The sequence below is a fragment of the Hibiscus syriacus genome, unplaced genomic scaffold, assembly GCF_006381635.1.
Source record: "Hibiscus syriacus cultivar Baekdansim isolate YM2019G1 unplaced genomic scaffold, ASM638163v2 tig00110864_pilon, whole genome shotgun sequence".
Lineage (NCBI taxonomy): Eukaryota > Viridiplantae > Streptophyta > Magnoliopsida > Malvales > Malvaceae > Hibiscus > Hibiscus syriacus.
The window spans coordinates 1,723,442-1,749,158 of NW_024062893.1; the positions used below are offsets into that span (position 1 = coordinate 1,723,442).

Consider the following 25,717-nt stretch of genomic DNA (forward strand, 5'->3'; position numbering starts at 1 on the left):
CTCTTGCAACGACTTTCAAAATCTTGAAGTAAACCTTGGGTCTAGATCGGACACTATTGAAATAAGCACTCCATGTAGTCTAACTATCTCCTTTATATACAACTCCGTAAACTTATCCATCGAGTAATCTACTCGAACTGAAATAAAATGACCTGTCTTGGTCAATCTATCTACAATTACCCATATGGAGTCCTTTTTACCTGGTGATAAAGGTAGCCCTGAAACAAAATCCATGGTATCTTGATGCTCAGCTTTCACTTGCTGACATGTCAAACATTTTGCCACAAATTTCGATACAACTCTTTTCATACCAGACCACCAACAACGACTTTTTAAATCCTGATGCAACTTATTTCTGCCTGGATGCATCATCAAAGGGATATAATATACCTCATAAAGAATGTATTTCTTCAAATCATCATTATTGGGAATGCAAAGTCTTCCCCAATAATATAAACATCCATCATCTCTTATTTCGAAGTCTTTGGTCTCTTTCCTTTTGACTTGTGCCATTCTCGCCAAGCATTTCTCATCTTGACCTAGTAGCTCTATTATCCAATCCAAAAACATCAGCTTTAACTTAATCTCAGCAATCAAGACACTATCTTCCTTTAATGACATATGCGCATTCAAAGCCTGTAGAGAGGTAAAAGTCTTTCGAATCAGTGCATCTGCTACCACATTCTTCTTTCTGGGATGATAATCGATAATTAGATCATAATCCTTTAAAAGCTTGATCCATCTTCTTTGCCTCAAGTTCAGTTCTTTCAGAGTCAACAAGTACTTTAGACTCTTGTGATCCGTATAAATATGGCACCGCTCACCATAGAGATAATGACGCCAGATTTTCAATACAAACACAACTGCTGCCAATTCAAAATCGTGCGTTGAATAATTTTTCTCATGATTCTTCAACTGTCTCGCGGCATAAGCCACAAATTTTCCCTCTTATATCAGCACACACCCCAGTCCATTATGGGATGCATCACTAAAAACAATATATTATTTACCTAACTCAGGTTGTACTAGCACGGGGGCCTATGTTACTATTCTCTTGAGCCTTTAAATACTTTCTTGACATTTCTCTGTCAAGACAAATGGCATATCCTTTCATAACAACTTAATTAGTGGCAACGCTAACATTGAGAAGTTCTTCACAAACCGTCTATAATAACCATTAAGTCCCAAGAAACTCTGAACTTTAAAAACATTCTTTGGGGGTTGCCAGTCCACTATAGCTTGGATCTTTCTTAGATCTACTCTTATGCCTTCTGTGGAGACTATGTGACCAAGGAAAGCAACTTTGTCTAACCAAAATTCGCACTTTGAACATTTGGCTTACAATTTCTTCTCGTCAAGTGTCTGAAGAACTACTCGAAGATGAGTATCATGTTCCTCTCTTAACTTGGAATATACTAAATTATCATTTATAAATACCACCACAAATTGATCCAAGTAAGGTTAAAACACTCGGTTCATCAAGTCCATGAATGATGCAGGTGCATTAGTCAAACCAAAAGGCATCACTACAAATTCATAGTGCCAATACTGAGTCCGAAAAGTTGTCTTTAAAATATTATCCTCTTTGATCTTTAGTTGATGGTACCCGACCTTAGATTTATCTTAGAAAACACCGTTGCTCCTTTCAATTGATTAAATAGATCATCAATCCTCGGAAGTGGATACTTGTTCTTTATTGTTACTTTATTTAACTGGCGGTAATCAATACATAATAACATAGACCCGTCATTCTTTTTCACAAACAGCACAGGTGCTCCCCAAGGAGAAACATTGGGTCTTACAAATCCCTTATCGAGTAACTCTTGTAGTTGGGCCTTTAATTCTCTCAATTTAGTCAGATCCATCCTATATGGAGCCATAGAAACAGGTTCGATACCTAGGTAAACCTCAATCCTAAATTCTACCTCACGATCTGGGGGTAATCCTGATAACTCCTCGGGAAAAGTGTCCAAAAATTCTCTAACCATATGAATATCATTTACTCTAACTTCCGGTATTCGAGTATCTATCACATTGGCTAGAAAAGTTATACATCCATTTGACATCATTTTTCTTGCAGTCATAGCTGATATCACATTTGGTGGTGATTTCTCTTTTTCGTCGATCACTATGATTTCTGAACATTCTGCATCTTTTAGAAACAAGCGTTTCTTACTACAATCGACCCATTCATAATGTGAAGACAACCAATATATGCCTAAAATGATTTCAAATTCATCTAAGGGTAATTCCATCAAGTTTTTCGGGAACACAATCCCTTGGATCTTTATAGGGCATTTTTTACATACTCAAGTTACTCTCGCACTGTGACCCATAAGGTTTACTGCTATCATCTCACTAACAATTAGTTCTAAAGAAATTCCTCTAGATCTAACCAATCTTTTACTGATGTATGAGTGTGTAGAACCAAGATCAACTAAAATAAATACATGCTCCTCAAAAAGATGGAAAATACTTGTTATAATTTCAGGGTCATCCCGATCCTCATTAGTCTTAATATTGTAAATTCTAGTGACTCCCTGAGTCTCTTGTCTCTGCATTAAATCCGATTGTCCCCTGGATTTACCCCTTCATCTCTTTCTATTTAAGGCTGCCACCGATCTTTTAGATTGCGCCGAATTTTCCCCAGATTTCTTAGGATAATTTTGAGCAAAGTGACCAGTCTCGCCACATTGAAAACAAACTCCACTAAGAAGTATGCATGTTCCACTGTGCAACTTGCCACATGTTTAACATAGAATTCTTTCCCCAGATGCTCTACCTGTGCTAGCAGCAAAAGACTGAGATTGTCTATTTTTCTGTGAAGCTGTTGTAGAACTATCTCTAACAGTATATTTAGAATTAAAGCCCTTGCCTCTTTTAACATGATGGGGAGTAGAAGGCATTCCCACTCTTTTCCCCGTCTGTAAACTCTGTTCCGCATCTAAAGTATCTTCCTAAGCTCTTTTAATAGCTTTGACTCAATTTATGACTTCTTGTAAACTCGGCAAGTTCAAAGCCAACATCATCTTTTCCAACTTTGGCCTTAAACCCTCTATAAACCAATCACGTCTTGCTTTATCATTTAGAACGACTTCAGTAGCAAAATGGCTCAACTTGTTATACTCAACCTCGAACTCATATACGGCTCAATTACCTTGATTCAGATTAAGGAACTTTAATAGCATTTCCCGTCTGACATGTTCACCCACATACTTGTTCTTGAATTCTTCTAAGAAGAATTGCTAGGTCACTTGCTCCGATGGTGCATACATTATAGTATTTGACCTCCATACCCGAGCTGATCCTCTAAGTAAATATACAGTTCCACCCAACTTTTCCTGATCCGAGCACTGAAGACTTTTGAGCTTTATTATAACTTCATTTAGCCATAAGTTGACCTTCATGGGACCATCACCCTCTTCTCCCCGAAACTCTGGAGCTCCCAAGCTCTTCAGCTTTTTTGGCGTCAGTATGGAATTAATGGCTTGCATGAAAGTTTCAAACTCAGGCATCGGAATCCCCTGAGGTGCAGGTGCACTAGCATTTTCAAAGGGGAGAGGCTGTTCACTATTAGCCTCATAACTTTCACTACCAGTTCCTTCTTGCATCTCTTGTTCCCAACTCTTCGCGAATTCAAAGATTCCGACATCTATTATGACATACATAATAATAACATTACAATTAGTAAGGATGTCATTAATTTCACTCTAATGACATCATACCAGTAACAATGACAATCTTTGTAGCATGTAATCCCTTTTCTATTTTAAAATAAAATTGGTTTCACCCGAGAATCAGCTAAACCTGTGGCTCTGATACCAATAAATGTAATACTCATCTCTCGTATATCTTTCCGTACACGAGGTACATATGTCACATTACTTTATAAAACAGTTCCTCATTTGAGAACCCATAAAATTTTGTTTTACGATTTCTTAAAACATAACATTTTTAAGATACAACAAAGCATTGATTGTAATATGTTACAAAGTTCTACTTAATTAAAAATTCAGAGAATTTTTAGTACTTTAATTACATGTCAAATAAGTTTTCCAAAATAAACTGGATTTTCCTATTATCACTTATGAGTCAACCTTAATTGATGATCACCACCGCTACAACTGCACTCCTTACTCAGCTAATCTCTGCCTTTACCTATGCGTGAAATCAAAACACGTTAAGTAGGTACTCAGTGAGACATAATATTGTAAAGAAACAATAATGTATACTTAAGCATATTATGGTTATTTGATTTCGATCTAATTTGTATCATCCATAAGGATTAGATAATTCCCTATTATTACAACCAAACTTATTTCATACTACTATCATAAACATCCTTAGTATGTCCAACATACATTTCTTTCATGTACATTTTTTTCTTTAGTAATTATTTGTTAATTTTATTTATGGCATCCTTTCATGCCTTAATGCATCCATTCATGCATTTCATTTATGACATCCTTTCATGCGCATCCTTTCATATATTTCATTTATGGCATCCTTTCATGCCTTAATGCATCCTTTCATGCATTTCATTTATGGCATCCTTTAATGCCTTAATGCATCCTTTCATGCATTTCATCTATGGCATCCTTTCACACCTTAATGCATCCTTTCATGCATTTCATCTATGGCATCCTTTCATGCCTTAATGAATCATTTCATGCATTTCATTTATATATTCATTTTAGAGCAGTTCATACTCTAAAACTCATTCATAATATCCTTTCCATACATATAATAATAACATATTAAATACTATAAAACATACATTAGCTTAAAACGTTCTAATTTGAATTATTGTGAATCTTCTTCATCTCAAATAATTAAATAAATGTACTCACCTGGTAATCCCCGCTAATAAGATGTAAAGATGTTTGTCTAATCAACAACTTTATCTTTCCCCATTTTCTTGTTAGATTCAGGAGCTTGGTTAGGATCTACACAAGCATCCATTAAAGACATATATCATACCAAATGTTAGTATATTCTCTAACATTTATACTTTAATAATATTCAAAAGTACCATTGCTTCAATTTCTATCACAATTCTAATCTATCTTATAGTTCCAGGCTCAATAGTATCGTTACCCCTACCATGGTATCGATACTTCTATACTATGGTACCGATACCTTTCTCTCAGTATAGATATTACTACACTATGGTACTGATACTCCCTTTCGGTATCGAAATCGTTTTGGCATTCTGTTATCCATGGTATTGATACTTCCCCATGTTAGTATCGATACCCCATCAGTATCGATACCACTTACATCAGTACCAATACTGTTCGTCACATTTTTACCCATTTACACCTATAATATCGGTATTGTTCTATCAGTACTGATACCATTGCCCATATTTACCCTTTTCAGCTCGAGTTTCACTAAATTTTCACTTCTAATCTTTTACTTTTACCTCCAAGAATACTATTAAACTCTTCTTTGTTTAACCCAACTATCTTTCCTTCATTTAGCCTCTTATAACATCTAAACTCTCCATGGAACATCTCAATCCAAGAATCATATCAATTTTTCTAACATGTTTTTAATCCTATACAATGTTTATAATCTCTTATTCACTCCTTTGACAAGTCAATTCTACTAATAAACCTCAATAAAACTCATATATCAACATATCATTCAAAAACCCATTTCCTTAAATCTCATATAAAACATCCACCACATAGTTTTAATCTTCTTTAATCCTTCCTTAAGCTTACATATCACTTTAAGTTACAAGAGCAACCCAAAATTTAAAGGAAGAACTAACTAATTGAAGTTTACCTTATGTTAGAGAGGAGAGCACTACCCACGAGAGTGAAGAATAAGAAGAATAGAAATAACTTAAATTTCCTCTTTTCCTCTTTTAAAATCCCTAATAAGGGATATATTTTAAATTCATTCTCCCCCTTAAAAGACCAAAGTGCCCTCTTAATTTATCTATTGTTACAATTTAGTCTAAACACTATTCCAAATCATTTTCTCATCTTTTACCACTTATTCAAATAAAATCTCAATTTTTCAAATCTTTACACTAAAGTCTGACCTGATATTTGGGGTATTACATTACAACATTTTTTATTATTGAATCATGACATTATTGGGCGCAACCATATTTCTTATATATGTTCATAACATTTTCAGTTTTAAATTTATTTTCTTATACCGGGATAATTCAAGGCTCCATCAGCTTAAACTCTGGTAATATTTTTGGTGTAACTTGTTTTATTATTAAAAGTATTAACATTTTAGATTCAATATTTTTTTTATTATTGAATCATCACATTATTGGGCGCAACTATATTTCTTATATATGATCATAACATTTTTAATTTTAAACTTATTTTCTTATACTGAGATAATCCAACGCTCTATCAGCTTAAACTCTGATAACATTTTCAGCGCAACCTAAAATGTTCATAGTATTCATAACATTTACTTTCGATAACTTATTTTCTTACTGTGTAACACATTATATTGAAAACTGTTATGTTAATCCGGATAAAAAAATTCCAATTTCATATTATAACATTATCAGTTGCGCTTTTAACCGGTAACATTTTTTGTCGATCAAGCCTTTTTTAACCTTATTTTAGACGCCTTACAGCAGAACCTGCCAATTTGTTTTATTGAATGAGATATATATTATTATGGTTCTTTCAAATAAGTTGACTAAGTATTTAGATGCGATAAATCAATTTTTATGCCTATGACCAGAATTATGATTGGACGAAAATTAACATTTTGAATTGAAAGTTTGATAAAACTTGATTTTCGTTAATATTTAGCTTTTAATTAACACTAATTTTATCAATTAAAAAAACTAAGGTTAAACGTTAACTGCTTTCTTTCTGTCCCTTTTTATCTCTTTACAATTGTGTGAGTTTCTATAGATCAAATTAACTTTTTCTTTTTTGTTTATTCGACGGGGTTTTGATGCTGGTTGTCGACTGTTGGTTGTATTTTCTTTTTTTCTTTTTAGTTTTTAATGAAAATAATTATATCTTTGTGACATGTTTATCTATACTTTTATGGCACTTTGATCTCTGTTTTTGTGACACATTTTTTGTACTTTTTTCGTTGTTTTTGTTTATCTTTTTTCTCATGGTTAGATTCGATATCATCATGCCTGATCAAGATTGTGCTTATTTGTTATCATGTTGATCTTCTCTACTTTGGATTCTCGGATTGATTTGGATATGCGTTTTGCGTTCGTGGATAGTTTCTCACGTTGCTTGAATCTGATTTGTGATTTGTCAGTGGTCTTTCAATAGCTTCATCCCTTTTTGTGATGTTTGCTGATGCAGTCAGATTTGTTCGTATCTTTATTTTTCTCGAGCATTGATTAGGTTTTTTAATGTTTTCCTTCTTTAGTCCTTGTATGATCGTATGATCTAGGTGACTAGTTTTTATGTCAACGGTTATAGAAAAATGTTCTAATTATAATTTAGTTTACGGTTATGCTTGTAAATCTTCATTATAAGACTGTATATTTTCTATTTTTAATTAAATGAGTGGCTTTCTATAAAAAAAAAAGCTTTTTTATTAACACTAACTAATAAATTCATAGGTATAAGGGTTTTGTCCTAGTTTTATCTTCTTCTTTTTACTGTTATTAGTTTATTTTTTTGTGATAAAAAAACTAGTTATGAAACGTTTTTCTTTATCTTTATGACACATTTCTCTATGCCTTTCAGCACATTTTTAATTATTTGATTTTATTTCTGTTTATCGTTTTTTCTAAGTTATATTTGATATCATCACAACTGAAAAAAAATAAGGTTTATTTGTTATCATCATGATCTTGCATGTTTTGAATCCTCGGATTGAGTTTGGATATGCAATTTGTGTAAGTGGATAGTTTTTTCACATTGTCGTATTCTTATTTATGATTTATCGATAGTCTTTCAATAGCTTAAAATTTTGTAGTTAGTTTATACATACGACCATATCTATTCGTAGCTGCCTTTTATTTAAGTTTATTTGATTATATTTTTTTAACCTTTTATTTATATTCCTTGTGTAATCTGAATTCACTAATTTTTTTTTGATAATTCAACATTTAAACTTTTGAGTTTTTAATAATTTTAATTTAATTGGAATTGGACGTGATTGTATTATTTCTGGAAGTCGGTCTAAGGAGATCAATATTTATTTTGAAGGGACTGGACAACCCCATCAAATCATTATTATGGAGGTGTCAAATTTCTGCAGTACTTCTCTAACCGATTGATATGTTAGAACATATACTTATAGTCATCCTTGATGATGATGAAAGTTTTTACATTTAAGTTGGAATTCCATCATTTACAATCTCTTTTCTTATTCTCAAACTGAACCGAAATGTATATTTACATCCACATACATAAAAAAAACTTACGAATTTTAAGATTCGGCTGCAATTGTTTGCTGACAATGTGGTTCACCTTCTTCCTAGTTCTATATCTTCTAATCTTGAAGTTGATCCATAATCCAATTCTGGTGCTGAAAAGTTATCTTCATTCGACGGAGGTGTTTGATTTACGACATGAACCTCCGTAGCCTGCGCAGTCAGCGCATTCGTAGTTTGTGCAGCGGCATTCACAATGTCATTCGAGGATTCCTCCACAAGTGCATCAAAATAAGCATAAGGCCCCCAACCTGTAAAACATACATCAATATATCTTTGCAGGCTTCACACATAAGATCCTTGAAATTAATCTAATATTTCGATCAATCGATAAAGAAAGATTAAGAAAGCAATACAGTCCATTAACACTGCTGCAAGAATGATAAAGGAGAAAGAAGGGTTTACCATCATCATCGTATGGGTTGGGGAAGAACTGTCGGTAGCAAAATGTAGCAACGACAAGGCCTGCAACAATTGAAGAATTCTAATTTACTTCAAAAACATACACGTGCTGCTGTGCATCTATAAGAAGAATGAAAAATACCTATGAAACCACTAGCAAAGACATCGTTCCAATGGTGCCAATAGTCGTCAACTCGAAAAACGGCAACGAGTGATGCAACGAGCAGAGGAAGCGATATGTCCTTGGCGATCAAATACTTTGATTTTTCCAGATAAGTAGAGTGACGAAAAACCGAGCCCTGCAAATGACCCTGCAGTGCAAGTGCAAGTTCCAAGTGTTGGAATGGTGGCATAAACAAAGAAGGAAAGATTACAGGTGCCTAATGAGTTTAGCTGTTTGTGAATAGCTCGAACTCAATTTGATCAAAACTCGATCAATGTTTGATTTAGATTGATTCAACTTAAATTCAAGTTAAGTCGAACAAGATCCAATTCGACTTGATAAGTTCACAAACAATTTATTAATTTTTTATAATTACCTTAAAAAATTATTCCATTTAATAAAGTCTAATTAATAATTACTAATTTATGGAGTAATAGATAATAGGAAATATGTTAAATTACTAATTATTACTAATTTACGAATAAACAATAAAAAAGTTACTAAATCATTAATTTATAAGATTTTACATATAGTTAAAAAGTAAAGTAAAAATTTTGGTGAGTTATCGAGTCAAGTTGAGCATCGTACAACGAATTGAATAATAAATTTTTAAACAAGGATGAATCAAGTACTGTAAAACTTACTCTCGATATGCATCCCTAAGAAAGATGGAGTAGTACTTACACGATGAATGACCGCTTGGGAAGCTCTTGTGTCCTTCCTCTATGTCGGCTTTGTTTCCATGACAAACAACGTTACCCCATCGATCATAAACCTGAGGAAAATTTTAAACCAGTAGATTCATGATGTTCCATTTTTGGCAGTGAAGAAGAATGTACTTACATCTTTCCCGTCGGGAAAGCAACGCCAGAAGAAATCCGGTCGAGGCCGACCCACGGCATCTTTGATTGCATCCGTGATAACAGCAGTAATCAGTACCCCAAACAACAGACATGCCCTTCAACGTGGTGATCAAATCCATTAAATAAAATACTCCTGGTTTATGAATTCTTAAAGCACAATGGCTATTACCTAAGACGCTGTGGTGCAGATCATGCACATCTCTCCTCCGGAAATAGACGAAGATAAAAACACATATCGGTAACAAAACCGAGTAAATCTGAATCAAACACAAGGAAATGAATTCTCTGAACATTATTTTTATAGTATAGGATGAAACAGTAAATGCTTAGTGGAATCAACGTGAAACCAGAAAGAGGGTAGTATCTTACAGGAACAGCCCAGACTGGGACAGTGTTGTCTTTCATGGGATACTTGAGACCAGCCATCATATCCTGTCCAACAAACCGATAAAACGGATGGATGACGAACAAACCAACCTCTATAGTAACCAGAAGCATTAATATTAGCCAATCATGTAAATGATCCCTTGCCACTTTGGCTCCGTGAGTTTTAATCGGATATCTGCCGCGCTGGGCGGCCAGCTGAGCTCCCTCCAACTGCAACGGCGACTGCTCTTGCTGTTCTCGCCGCCGCTGATGATGCAGCACAGAATTCATATATATTAAGTCATATAATCAGCACCAAGAAAGAAAGATGGTCACAAATAAATGTATAAATTGACGAATCAATTTTATTTGATTTTCTTCTGATCAAGTGGAATTAATGAAATTTAAGTCGATTTTTTAAAAAAATTTAATTACAAATATATACAATATTATTATACTATTTGATTTTAATCTAAACAATTTTTTATAATCATATACGTTATATGTAGATATTTCTTCACATTTTCTATATGTGATATACATATATCATATATAGTTAGAGGACTTGACTCTAACTTAAAAAATAAATTCAATAATTACTAAAACTTTTGTATTATTTAAGCCCTATTACTCAATTTATAATTTTTTAAGGCTTAATGTAAAAATAAGTATCCAAACACGAGACATATGATTTAATAATAATAATTAATCAAAAAAGAAACAAAGCGACAGGAATCTTCATCTTCCAAAATTCAAAGCAAGAAATAGAAAAGACGAGATAAGAAAGCCATTATAAGGTGAAATCGAACCAAAATTAAAGCGAAGGAAAACTTACCGGCCGTATAGTAGCATTCATATACGTAACGGTAATGTTGTATGTATAATTAGTAGTATTTTTTTCCTGGAAAGTCTAAAACTTTCCCGAGAAAGATATGGAAAATCACAAACCCAACAATCTCTTTTTTTCTCTCTGGCTCTACTTGGAGTCGGTTAATTTGAAACAAGAAAGACAAGGCATTAAACGAGAGAGAGAGAGAGAGAGAAAGGGTTGGCTTTGAAGTGAAATGAAATGAGCGGGTGACGGATAATTTATGCAGTTTTTATTCTTCTGTTTTGGTGGGATGGATTGTGAAGGGCGGCGAAGGGAATGTCGTTTTGATACTTTGCTTTGTTTTCAAACCAATTCCCAGGGACTGGATGTTGTGAATCTATATTCTATACTTTTATTATATTAAGCTATTAGTAAATTAATGTTACTGATTATTGTCAAAAAATAATAATATTACTGATTAATCGAATGATAGTTTCATTTTAAAAATATTAAAGTAGTGCAAAATATAGGCTTAATGCTCAAATAAGTGTCAAAACTATATCTTTTATGTCAATTAAGTGCCTCCATTTTTTTAGCACATCCAGATGTCTAACATTACAAACGTTAACACTTTAGGTGTCCGGACCATCAACGTATTTTTCCCATTAAGTAACATGTATCACAACCTGATAATTTTGAAATTTATTTTATAAAAACTATTAAAAATATTATTATATTTATAAAAAAACCCTTAACTTTTCTTATATTATAAAAGAGTACCAAAATCTCAAATCCTAACTTTAATCCGCCGTCGCCGCCCTCTCCGGCCACGACCACTGCTGTCGATGTAGTCCTTGTCATCATCCTAATTATATACTGTTGTAGTTATTGTCGATTCACTATAAGAATCGCGTGAATTTATCGTCAACCGATCACGATTTCACATGCGTTTGTATATTAACTTTAAATTACAGTCAATCAAAAAACGGCGATTAAAAGTGCACTTAATTAAACATATCTTTCTTTAAAGATATATTTTGGTTCCATGAATTAAAAATATTATTGGTGTTAGTTTATACAAACATAATTTAAGTGTTAGTACTTGTTTCTTAGCTAGAGTATCTTTCTTTTTAATTTTCTTATATGAGTTCTTTATCATGATAAATCCACTATTATTGAATTCCACTTGATTGAAATTTACTATGAAAATATAAAGAGAAAATAACCTCAGTGACCAAAAATGCCTTATAATATACGATTTTAACCAATTTTTTTAGATTTTCCAAAATGACCAACTAAATCGCAATGCGATCGATAATTCGCAACGCAATCTCCGGTATCGCAAATCAGTTTCCAGATTCACAACGTGATTCTGACTATCGCATTGCAATTTTCCAAATTCGTGTTGCGATTTTCCTAATTCGTAACGCGAATACGTAAATCGCAACGCGAATCTGACTATCGTAATGCAATTTACATAGCGCCATTCGTATCGCAACGCATATTTTTTTTTTCAAATTCCAAACACGAATATATTAATATATCGGAACACTGAACCATCCACAGTATATCCCGTAATCGCAACTCATAACCTAAAACCCTAAATCACAACTCAGTCTCATCTCCATCTCTCACTCTCTAAGGCGACATCCGTCCCCATCTCCGACGAAATCAGTCCCCATCTCCGACGATATCAGTCTCCATCTCTGGCGAAATCATTCACGGTCAGAAATGGAAAATCAACCAAATCAACCACCGAGGGTTAGTTTTCTTAATTATTTTTATTTTGAAATTTTTGCATTATTATTAGGTTTTTCATATTGAAATTGATGATAAGTTTACTGGTGTTTTCAATAATAGATTAACCATTTCACTTAGATTGCTTATTAAATTCATTCGATTGTTGCCAATATTGCTAAACTGTTTAGTCTTTAACCCTGTGAAGTTAGTAGTTGTCTTTGTTTTGTCTTTTGGTTGAAATAATGCAATCCATTCAAGTTTCTTTCAATTTTAGTATTTGAAACCGAGAATGACTATCGCAATGCAATTCTGTCGTTGCGATTTTCATTTCGCGTTGCGATAGTCAAATTCACGTTGCGATTGTCATTTTCGTGTTGCGATTTTCATTTCGTGTTGCGATAGTCATTTTCGTGTTGCGATTTTAAGTTTCAGAAACTATTCTTCTTCTGCAAATTGAAACTTGAATGAATTGCATTAATTCAACCAAAAAACAAAGACAAATACTAAATTCACAGTGTTGCAAATTTAAGTTTGAAGAATAAACTACTACTCTTTATGTTTATTGTTCTTGTTATATCTTCACAGTGTAGTTTTTGGTATATCTAACTTGGTATGTTTATTGTTTTTGCAGAACTTTTATTCGGCTCAATTGACCTTAAGAAATAAAGTAAGCCTGGCCAAAACAATTGCGTCGAAGCTTTCACCTGCACAAAGAAAAATATTTGAGGATACTTGCTTCGGGCCATGGCTGAAAGTACAACATCCGGGTGGAGATGCTATGTTGACCCATATGTTTCTTCAAACCATGACTAGCGATCTACCAGAGACTATACAACGTCGTGATGAAGAGATATGGTTTGATTTTCCACTGGCGTATACGTGTTTTGGGCGGGAGGAGTTTTGCTTAATCACCGGTCTACGCTTCGGACACGATGATGTAGATTGGTACACTAGACATATTACCCGCCTATCATGGTTTTCCTAGGTTTTTCCTGAGCTGTCAACGGAGAAGCCGAATTTACACATGGAAAACTTGACGAGAATATTGAATAAGAAAGATGGTTTTACTCGGATGGATGACTTCGATGTTGTCCGAGTATGCCTTCTAATACTTTTGCAAGCCGGCTTTTTAGCCTTTCCCGCTATGCAGACATATGCATTAAAAACTTCTAATGATATTCCTAGGGCTATTTCCTGGAAGAGGAAACGGTCCTTGCAGCAATGGGATGATTTACTACCGTATACTACAATAAATACTGTAAGTTAACACAAATACTACCATATCTTTATAAACAAGTTATTACTAGTACACGTTTAACTTTGTTTGAGCTTTTATATTGTTAGGAGGCCAACACTCCATTACAAAGGCTGACACCCACGGAAGCTGAGCTTACCACTGATTGGTGGCAAGCTAGTAAGCGTTTTTTTGATGGCACGGATGATGAGCAACCACCACTTCGAGAGCCATCACCTCACCTAGAGCCATCACCTGATCGACCCGAATATACACCTCCACAACGAGAGTCATCACCTATTCTGTCACATCATCGAGCCTCTTCTCCACCATCACCTCATGATAGGCGACCGGCAAAGATGCCACGACGTTTATCTCCCTGTTCTCCACCTCCACGGGATGAGTTAGGGGAGTTACATAATGAGGTCAATGCCTTGCGTGAGGAGGTCGGTACTTTACGCGATGACAATGGTGCATGGCGTGTTGAGGTGTCTACTTTACGTGGTGAGATAGCAGCTCTACGTGAGATTGTAGTATCGTTGCAGAACGAGGTTCATACTCTACGCAACGAGGTAAGTTTAATATTTTTCATATTTAACTTGATGATATATTTACTCGTAATTTCACTTAGATTGCTTAGTAAATTCATTTGGTTGTTGTCAATACTGTTTAACTGTTTATTCTTTAACCCTGTGAAGTTAGTATTTATTTTTGGTTGTCTTTTGGTTGAAGTAATGCAATCCATTCAAGTTTCAATTTGCAGAAGAAGAATAGTTTACTTGAAGAATCAACTACAGGAATCAACGACAGGAATCATATATGTTGGCTAATGGACAAGCTAAACTTTATCCTGCATGGTGGGAGGTCGATAAGGTTAGTATTTATTTGTTTAAATATTTTAAAGGTGTTCATAAATAAGTGTGCAATTTGAATTATTACATTTCGATGCAGGTGTTTATCCCTGTTTTGGAACGTACTCATTGGCTTCTCGTCGAGCTTCAGCTCCCATCCCTAAAGATAATAGTATATGACAGCATGATAAATTACATATCATTGTCTGATTTGAGAGATATTATTAAGGGATGGAGCTCTCATTTGGCTAAATTCTTGGATGCAATTAATTATTGGACTAATTCTGGAAACAAGAAGCCAAAGAAGTTCAATGTTACAGTTATCAGAGACGAGACCGCGTCACAACAAACGAAGGAAGCCATAGGGGATTGTGGTCCTCTCGTATGCATGTGCTTGGAGTGTTTGACGACAGGAAGTACACAGTTTCTACCTCCCACCGATAGAGATAGAGGTGCAGTAGGCTTGTGGTTTCGGCATTTTATGGCTAGAGCGATATATGCGAGATGCTGCCTACCTGCATCCGCGTTATGAAAGTGTCCATAAACAATTTGTAAGTCAAATGCAAGTGTTGTTAAACATATATACTCTTTTTGGTTTGAAAATGTTTGGTTAAGTAGCTAGAATTCAATAATTTGATGTTTGTAGGTTTTAGATGTGTAGAAACTGTTGTTGATTCAATGTTTGGTTTCTGCAGGTTAATCCTGAAGTGAGCTGCGTGAAATGGATGTATGGGTGCAAAAGTTGATTCAATAATTGATGAGGAAATAATTCTTATTATTATTTTTTGATTGTTTAATTGATTTATAAAAGATGATTTGTAAATGTTGATTTGTTTAATTGATGTGTACATAATTATTATTTGTACTTGTTTAATTGATTGAAATGTAATAGTTGATTTGTTGATTTCAATCTGCATTATGTTGAATGCAAAACAGACTATCGCAACGCGAAAATGACTATCGCAACGAGAGAATCGCAATGCGAAATGAAAATCGCAACGAGAGAATTGCAATGCGAAAATGAAAATCGCAACGCGAAACTAAATTCGCATTGCGATTTTCATTTTCGCATTGCGATTATCTCGTTGCGATTTTCATTTCGCATTGCGATTCTCTCGTTGCGATAGTCATTTCCGCGTTGCGATAGTCATTTCCGCGTTGCGATAGTCATTTTCGTGTTGCGATAGCCATATTCACGTTGCGATAGTCAAATGAATGTCTAATAAGTGATAACAACTGAACATATCATAGCAATGTTCAAACTCAAGTTACTAATACATGCCTAACTGAAAATGTTAAAAGTTCACACATAATATACACATAATACAACGTTTGCATTTAAAAATCACCTAAGTTAACAGTCCCAAAAGGTGAAGCCGGTTGTGATTGGGATTTTGATGAGGATCCATATTTTGTTAGAGGAAAAGATGATTGTGATGGCACTGGTGATCCACATGTCAACCTTGTATGACCATTTTCCTTGCACCGACTACATGTCGATCTCTTCTTCTCTTCACCCTTAGACGGTATAAGATCGTGACTTTTTGGTCGGTCAGGTAGCCTTCTGTCCATGGCTGGTGGCAAAACTGTTTGTAAGTCATCTGGTATGTCCCACTCAGAAGGATGTGGAATAGGGCAGACAATCTCGACATAAGTCTGTCGATATACTTCTGTAGTGTAGCAATCCATAGCGTATGCGCTTGAATCATCTTGGTTTAGATGAAGAGCAACTTTTATAACATGGCCGCACGTATAACCAGATGTTTTCCATTTCATACAACTACACGTATTTGCATTTAGATTGACAAGCCCATTTAAGTTATTATCCAGTACTTCAAACAAAGTGTTTGAACATGGTTCAACTCTCCATGACGTTGACTTCACAACACGTTTCGTTATCTTTTTTTCAGTCCATGGTGTAACACGATGTTCCAATTTCCTGTAAATTTAAATAAATAATACTTAGTAAAATATATGATAAGTTACGAATTTAAAGAAATAATACCTGTATGGTTTCTTTTCTTGTAGTACCACTGTTGAATAGAGGCTCGAAAAAACTCTATTAACATAGTAATAGGTAATTTCCGGGAATGACGACTTAGAGCGTTGATTGATTCTGCACTATTAGACGTCATGAAACAATATCTTGCTCCAAGTTGATGTACTCTTGACCATCTTTCAAACCCGACATCTTCTAGTGTTTGAGCACACTGAGGCAAAACACGTCTTAAACAATTTATATGGTTATTAAAATCCACTTCCCGATAAGCTTTTACAGCCTTCCAGTATGTCCATTTGTGATTTTTTATACTAACAGACCTTGATTTTAGATTTCTATACAAATGAACACCACAAAGTCCATGAAAAGCATCTGGGAAACACCTTCTAACAGCGTTGTCAATTGAGTTTTCCCTATCGGATATGATTGTCAGATTACTAATAGGACCTATGCAATCCCTAAGATGCCCCATAAACCATGTCCATGAATCAGAGGTTTCAGATTTGCCAACCCCGTAAGCTATTGGCAGTATCCCATTGTTAGCATCAATGGCTACTGCTAATAAGTTTACTCCAAGGTATCGACCTTTTAAATGTGCTCCGTCAACTATAATAACTGGGCGCATGCAAGTAATAAACGAACGAATCTACAAAATCATATACACAAGAAATATAATCATTTAAATGTGAAATGCATGTAACTAACAAAAATGAGTCAACAAAATTATATTGATTTACTAACCGCAGCACCAATGGCGATAAACAACAACTCAAAGCGTCCATCTCTATCTGTTTTGATATGAGTTACCGACCCAGGATTTTTCAGCTTTAAATTGTGACAATAAGCCGACAGTTGGGCAAACGATGCTTCTGGCGACCCCCTCAACAATTCCAAGGCATAGCATTTGGCTCTCCAAGCTTGAGAATATGAGATACTAATCTTGAACCGAGCATTCATGTCAGTCATAATTTCATGTCCCCGATATACCCTGCCATTCAAAAACATTAACTCAGCCAGAAAACCACCCAACACCTTTCTGTTTGCCTGTCTATGGTGAGGAAAAACTTGGGTTCTTGAACATGTATGTTTATCAATAAAAGTCCTAACTTGAAACATTTCGTAATCTTTTATCCTCTTTGCAATCATACGCCACGTACAGTTTTTGTCAATCATACACCTTGTTTCGAAACGATATTTGCTTGATTTGTTAACTTTTAGTTGATATCCATCTTCCACACATTTCGTATACAAAGTTATCTTCAAGTCTTCCTTTGTATCAAAACAATCATCTTTCTTGATACGAATAATTTTTGTGTAACAATCAACTGCTATCTTTACCAACTCTTCTTCCGGTATCTGAAGTAATTCTGGAATATTCCAGTTATACTCCCGTGGCATTTTCTTCGGGGACTTTTCTTTGGGGATTTTTTCTTCTTCTTTTTCTTCTTCAGGGTTATATGAATTACAAAATGGATGTTCAACATGTTCATTTACAGTCGTAACTTCCTCCTCATTATCATCAACAACATCTTCCTCGGCAACTGCTGTTTCATCATCAAAATTCGGGTATTGACCAATATCAAAATCATTACACGCAGGGTCTGTTTCTTCTTTTGAAAAATCATCAAAATCCGAGTATTGGCCAAGATCAAAGTCTGGGTATTGACCAAGATCAAATTTTGAATACTGACTAGTACTCACAATTTTTTCTGTTGGCTCATCATCGTCTAACTGGTCAATACGAAAACCGGAATTTGGTGCTGAAAGTTGATTGGGATTTGGATTAGGGAAATGTTGTGGGTTTTGAGATTGTGTTTGGTATTGGAAATGTGGTGAAACAATATTTTCTTGGTGATGAAATTATGGTGGAACCATTAAATTTTGAGCACCATAAACTGGGGTTGAAAAACTTAGTTGATTACTACCCGCTACTGACTCAACTTCACTACTTCTAGGTTCAACAACATACAATGTAACATCATCACTTGAAACACTAATGTAAGCAACGAATCGTTCAACATCTTCATTGTCGGTTAACAAATAAACTTTACTATTTCTCTGATAAGATAGCCTAAATCCACTTAGGGGCTCTAAATTCAATTTATTTGCAACACGTAACATTAGAGTTTCATAAGTTAACTTTTTTAATGACAGTTTTAGTTGAAGATTCATGGGTAAAGGCATATATTGTAAAACACCATGAACATTCTCCCATGACCCTCCAAAACACAAATCTATCCAAACATGATCAAAATTAGATGATTTCATTATTGTAAATTAATTTACTAAACAAACGAGCTGCGAAACTAAAACATGTTGCCAGATGGGGAATGATGTCGTTGGATATAGGAACGGATGTCGCCGGAGAGAGTGATAGATGGAGATGGAATGAGTTACGATTTAGGGATTTAGGTTATGAGTTGTTGCTGATGCGTAGTTATATACCCAAAACATTTGTGTTGCGAAACTAAAACCTGTTGCAAATTCAGAAATCGAGTTGCGAATTTGAAATTCAGTATTACGATAGTCAGAATCGCGTTGCGATAGTCAGAATCGCGTTGCGATAGTCAGAATCGCGTTGCGATAGTCAGATTCGCGTTGCGATTTACGTATTCGCAATGCGATTTACGTATTCGCATTGCGAATTAGGAAAATCGCAACGCGAATTTGGAAAATCGCAATGTGATAGTCATAATCGCGTTGCGAATCTGGAAACTGATTTGCGATACCGGAGATCGCGTTGCGAATTATCGATCGCATTGCGATTTAGTTGGTCATTTTGGCAAATCCAAAAAAAGTTGGTTAAAATCGTATATTATAAGGCATTTTTGGTCATTATATATGTTTATATCTATTAAAATTAAAGATTTTGATTCACTACAATATTTAAATGGTTAGTTTTAGAAAATTATAAATTTAAATTTTGTTAAAGACTTTTTGATGAAAATATTTAAATTAAAATTGAATCAAATAAATATTTTCACAACGTCCGCAAACTTGACTTTTACTTTATGTGGAGCTCATGAATGTCACATTTGATCACTAAGGTAACCTTAGCTTTATAAATTTTGGTAAGATGACTTACTTAAAATTTTAAAATAATTTATATAGAATAAAAATACAAAATTAGAACTCTTTTATTAAAAAAACAAATACATGAATAAAACATTTATAACATAACTCGGGTAAAAATCCTAACATTTGCATGTCCATTTAAGTAATCATTATTGTACTCTGTTATCTTCACTAAGATTCATATGGTGATATTGTTGTCCCATTACTGTTTATAAAACTTGTAACCTACGAACGAAAAACAATTTGAACGATAAACTTACGAAGCTATGTGATTCACAATTATTCTAATGTTTTATGAGTTTCATAAATATAAACATATGTGTACATATCATGAACTTATAACCAGTAAACATTTATTTTTACTATCTTTAATCATTATCAGGGTTTAATTAACTTATTTAATATCTAGAGTAGAGCTGGGTATACGGGTTACCCGCCCGTTTAGTCCGCGGGTTTTGACGGTGCGAGCTTAAACGAAAAGGTTTAAAAAGCCCGCAATCATAATCGGTTTTGAATTCTAAGGCTTGCGGCCCGTCCATTTAACCCGCGGACTAAACGGGGTTACCCGCGGCCTGTTAAATAATAATAATTTTAAATGCTTTTAATGCAATAAAAAATAAAGTTCTAACTTGCTACACCTTTAAAAACGATCCAACAACTTGAAAAAGAATGTAGCAACAAAAGTTTCACTAAATCTCAAGATAAACAAGTAAATAAATAACATCATTAAGTCTCAATAAGTCTAAAATAAATAACACCAGAACACCATTAAGTCTCAATAAGTTTAAAATAAATAACACCATAACACCATTAAGTCTCAATAAGTTTAAAATAAATAACACCATAACACCATTAAGTCTCAATAAGTTTAAAATAAATAACATCATAACACCATTAAGTCTCAATAAGTCTAAAATAAATAATACCATAACACCATTAAATCTCAATAAGTTTAAAATAAATAACACCATAACACTAATAAATTTAAATAAATATTAATTTTGAATCTATTAAATAATCCCAATGGTAAAAATGAATGTTATTCTCTTTAGAAGATTTGGATTCGAATAGCTACATTTATAAGATATATGTACGTTATGTTAGAAAAAAATATGAATAACTACTACCTTATAATCATCTCATACTATTTAAATAAAATAAATAAATAAATATTAATTTTATTATTTAGATTTTAATTTAAATTGGGTCAAATTAACTCAAATTTTAACATTTTTGTCAAGTCCAGCCCTAGTCAGGTCCTTACCTGATGGGCCCTTGGTGGATTTACTTCCTCCCATGTTTGTATAGAATAATATGTATTAATTTGAAAACACCCAATTTCATAGTGGCCGGATAATATATATCCATAATAGCCTAGCCTACATCATTCTCCTATGTCGTTTCACTGATTTTTTAATTAATAATATTTTGCTTTAATATTATAAAAATAAATTAAAAAATAATTAAATTAAGCAGACTACCCGCGGATATACCCATTAAACCCGCGAGTTTAACAGTCAAGGCTAAAAAACCCGCAAACGAGCTTTAGTTTTTAAGACCCGAAGCCCGCACGGACCGCGGATTAAACGGGTAGCCCGCGAGCCTTAACCCATATACCCAGCTCTAATCTAGAGTGTAACTTATCTTAAATCGTCATACAATTGTATTTATTTTATCATGATCAACATTCATAATATTCCTAGAATCGTCCTATTATAGATATTATATTTTATTAGATCGGTGCAATATTTATTTTTAACTATAAACTATATGCTGATGAGTGATAAATAAGTTAACATGCTTAAATTCATCTGTATTATATATGTAATCTTTAAATCCAACTTAGAGGAAAATTAGGTCAAATCTCGAAAGTCACATTAAATTTGTCCCTCACGAAACTGATTTTAAATTTTGAATTCTAAAATAATCATTTAATGCTAGAAGCCAAAACTAATAAACATTTTTAAAATAAATAATTAAAGAAAATACAGTATAAATTAATATCAAATGTCCCAAAATATTTAAAAATAAATAAATATTTTTTAAATAAAATACTGACAAAGTAATAATCAAAGTCTGAGAAAATGTCGTACTATATAAATAATGAAAATGGGGAAATGTCGAACTCCAAGTATCGAATCTTCTAAGTCTGAGTATCTGAAAGAGAAACTAGGGGGGAGTAAGCTACAAGGCTTAGTGTGTCTCTAAAGTGCAGTCAAACATATATATAATAGTAAAGTTCGAAGCATACAATATAACTCACACATCCAATTATTAACGGTAATAACAATGTAATGGTATGCAAATGTTCATACACCCGCTCGTACTCCTAACACACCCCGTAACCACACTATATACCAGCCAAACACACCATGTGAGTGGGGTCTGTCACATAGACAGAGCCCATTGAATCAGAAGAAATTAACAGAACTTCCCCTTCAAGAATTTGTCCCAACATAATATGCAAAATGATATATTATATGATGTTTGTTCCGATCCGAATAACCGTATTTCTGAAGCCTAAATCAATTTCGAAAAATCAATCACATTTACTCAATATATTCACACAGTCATATTCCGATTCAGACAATTAAACCTGCATTACTTGACAACATTTTTCAAATTCTAATTATCACAACAAATTCACAAACAAACATGCCTTCAGTTATATTTCAACTAGCCATACAAACAAGCAATCAAACAATTAATATAGCATCATAAAGAAAAAGACACACTTCGACATATAGCTAGCGACGGTAACAACATCTACCACGGTCAGTTTGAGCAGTAAATCGATCTGAAACAATACCTAAGACAAGTAATTTAATCAAATAAATTATTCTAAAATTAACTACGAATTTAAGGTGATAAAATTTATCGATTAGCACTTACCTTGACACGAGTTATACGATTCGATTCGAATTTCATGAGTAACGTCGAGGAAGGCGGTAACTCGGTTCCCGGTTCAAAATGTACTGCAAAATTTATAACTTATGAAATTAATCTCAATCCTGAAATTTAATTTCGACTCGATGGAGGAGCTGGCAGCGTTTCGGTTAAAATAAATAATTATGCCGGTACACTGGAGGGGACTGCCGGCGACGAGGGTGCACCGGCAGCGGTACCCAAGGGTCGGGGGTGTCACTTGCCGTAGCTTTATACGACCGGTGAAAGCATGAACATTAAACGACATGGGCGACATCAACAAAATAAGACCCGGTAGAGACCCCACACAAACAACAGCGACCAGCGTCGCCCTTACCAGGCCGATTCGACGAAGCCACTCTTACCTCAACCCTCAAACAGCCGTTAACAACCGAAAACCGACCAAACGGATGGGTAGAGCTTGATTTGAAAAATAACCGAGCCTTGATCGGTGTTCACAGGGAGAATCAAAGGCGACAACAAAGATGAGGGAGCGTCGTGAATCTTACCGGCTACTTTACCTTAACAAGGAGACAACGACGGCAGCAAACCGAGATGGGAACAGCGGCGTGGGAAAGAAAAGAAAGAAGAAAAAAGAGTTAAGGTGGCTGCGCAATGGTTTTAAAATTGGAGTTGGAATCGTGATATAAAGGAAAATGAGTAAATGTTTAATTTAGTCACTAAAACATTTAGGTGTTTTCACCATAGCCTCAAAACATTAATGATTTACAAAAATGTCACCCAAATTCCTGAAATTTTCAATTTAGTCCCTAGGTCCAATTTAGGAATTTAAATATTTTCCCTAAATTTTAGGGTTTTCAATTTAGGGAAATTTTGGGTATTACAATATATTAGTGCAACTTGCATGAAATTATTAATGAAATCACCATTAAAGATGTTCGAAATAAATTATAGAAGAAGTCTGTCTATCCAGATGACGTGGGCTAATATCAATATAAATGTCATAGAACTCTACATTGATACAAAAACTTATCCCATAAAGATAATTAGATAAACAAATTTGTAGATCCAAACTTAAATCGAGCAAAATCATTCTCGTATTAAATTAATATTCAATCCCATATTAAATTATGTTCTCAATTAAATTTAATTCAATTCCATTTTTAAATTTTAATTTAGGAAACATTACTTATAAAAGTCAATTTTAAATTTCTCAAAAAAAATTTAAAATTTTCAAAATTTGAATTAAAATATTATTTTTCAAAAAAATACAAAAATTTCCTAGAATTATCAAAATTCATCTGAACACATGATTTATCGATTCAACTCTCTAATCTAAACTTTTAGTTTAAATTTCAAGATATAATATATGAAATGACACTATTATTTTATATTAAAATATAAATATTTATTAAATAATTAAAATTAAAATTAAAAGAAAATTATTTAATTAATATATAATTAAAAAACTTAAAATATATTATATTAAATTATTTTAGCAACCCACAATTCCTTTCAATCCTCGAGTAGCTTCGTTCCTATAGTTGACTTTGATCATCTAATACCTATAAAAAAGAAGGGTAAATTACCTATTTAGTCACAAGAATACTATTTAGTTTATGTTTAGGTCATTCAACTATTATTTTTTTTAGAACATTAAACCTAACATTACGTTTTGATTCTATTTTAGTGTTAGGTTGTTATTAAAGAAGTGATACACGTGTACTAAGGAGGCAGTTATGTTGTTAGTCTGGTTAGATAGGTCTGTTAGTTTGTTAGACGGTTAAAGAGGAGCTGATGAGCTTAACCTTTTCCTATAAATATAGTGTACTTGCTGAGATGAATGATATATACTTTCTTGTGTATTCTAGCATTTGTAATGCTTCTTAATATGGTATCTTTCATCGAGTATTTTGGGGATCATTTATAAACTTTCATTGTTGCTTTGTCTTGATATTGGCCATGGAGTCATCCAAGAGCTTTGCACACAAGAAAGTTAATATTGTTCTCGATGAAATGAACTTCCTACTGTGGAAGCAGCAAATCTTGCTCACAGTTCGAAACACCACCTAGAACGGTTATTGACAGGGATCTTGAAGTCGCTACCAGAGATGGTTCTTGACAACAACAGCGAGATGACTGTCAACGATTCCTTTGAGGAATTTATGGCACATGACAGCACGCTGGCATCGTGGCTTCTTTCCACCATAAACCCTCATCTTCTACCTCAATTTGTTGGAGCAGACTCAGCTGTCGTAGTATGGAGTACGGTGAAACAACTGTTTGCTAGAAGATCTACTACTGCAGCCATGGGATTGCACTGTAAGTTGCAATCACTAAACAAAGAAAATGACAGTATAAGGATCTACCTCACTCGAGTTAAGGAAGTATGTGATGCACTCGCTTTTTGTGGAAGGGCAGTACAAATGTAGGTCATATAGCCAGTGTGTTGAAAGGGCTACCCAGGGAGTACCAACTGTTTATGGCGGTTATTACAACGATGAAACAAACTCTATCGCTGGAAGAACTGTGTACAATGCTTCTAGATGTTGAAGCCCAGCTAGCTGACTTTGATTAATCTTTGAACTTGTTGCTTATGAGTGCCAATGTTGCTCAACATGAGGCGAAATTTGTTGATGATAGTCGTGGTTCCAGGCCTTCATGCCCATCCTCAGGAAATCGGTCTGTTGGTCGTGGCCGAGGAAGAACCAGAGTACAGTGTCAACTGTGTGGCAAGCTTGGTCACCTCGTTGATCGCTGTTGGCATCGATTTGATAAAGACTTTATGTGCGTTACACCTGAGTCTCGGCCTCACAAAGATCAACTTGTTAATATCCATTATTCAGTTGCTGAAACCTTTAATTCGAGGTGTGAGTGTTGCAATGGTCGGTCTCAAACAGCAGCAGGCACACCACATGTTAATATGGCT

At 34.1% G+C, this 25,717-nt stretch overlaps 1 pseudogene; it reads right to left on the reverse strand.

Annotated features, from left to right (window-relative positions):
* Positions 1-4,595: 4,595 nt before the first annotated feature.
* Positions 4,596-23,095, reverse strand: LOC120143876 (annotated as a pseudogene).
* Positions 23,096-25,717: the final 2,622 nt, after the last annotated feature.